Below are 1,122 nucleotides of genomic sequence, written 5' to 3' on the forward strand. Positions count from 1 at the left end.
CGGTCCTTAGTCGTCACCTTTTGGTTAGACCTGGTCCGAGGCTTCTTGTTTGTATTTTTAGTTAGTTGTTTTCCGGGGAGGGGCACTAACCCTCCGCCAACCCACTTGTTGTCACGTAGGGAACATGTGTTGGTTGGTTATAAGGTTACCACCCAGCGTTGTAAATGCTTTCCTGGTTTGCAGGAAATCATTTGGCTTGCCACTCAGTGTAGACCCACCCCCAAAACAAGGTATCACTACACTAAGTGGGTGGATGATGGGCGACCCCACCTACCACAATTTTGTACTTGTTTTTTTTTTATTTAGTGTTATAATATATTTATCTACCTGTTTATTATTTATTAAGTTTTTATTTATTTAGTTAACGATCTATTATTGATTTAGTTTTATTATTTATTTTTATGCTTATTTAGTTTTACTATTTATTTATCTATTTATTTATTACGTTACATATTTATTTAGTTTTCAGTTTTGTTATCTATTTATCTATTCATTTATTGTTTGTTTATCTATTGGTTTATGTTTATTTTACTACTTATTTATTCATTTATTTCTTTATTTACTATATTTCTATTTATATAATTATTTACATACATATATATATACGTATACATATATATACTTTTTTATATACATACTGTACATACATATATATATATATATATATATATATATATATATATATATATATATATATATATATACTTATTTATATACATACATACATATATATATATATATATATATATATATATATATATATATATATATATATATATATATATATATATATATATATATATATGCTTATTTATCTGCCTTTTTATTTTTTACAATTCATGACCTTTAATACTGACGCAAATAAAACCTCCTTCCTTTAAATGTCGCCACAACAATATTACAAAAACTATCTATCTATCTATTGCCAAACGCTTGAATCCCGTAAGGGGTGGCTACAAACAAATCGCCTCCATGTCATTACAAAAACAAGGGGGGAAATAGACGTCTCTCCTCCACTATAGACGGTTTACTTTCATCTGACAAAACTGGGCCACTTATTCAACTTGAATATTAAGCCATGATATTAGACGAACAATAATTATTAGGCAGGAATGACTCTCC

Source organism: Coenobita brevimanus, chromosome 63 (assembly GCF_032717465.1).
Source record: "Coenobita brevimanus isolate Jiangsu-jjx chromosome 63, ASM3271746v2, whole genome shotgun sequence".
In the NCBI taxonomy this organism is placed as follows: Eukaryota; Metazoa; Arthropoda; class Malacostraca; order Decapoda; family Coenobitidae; genus Coenobita; species Coenobita brevimanus.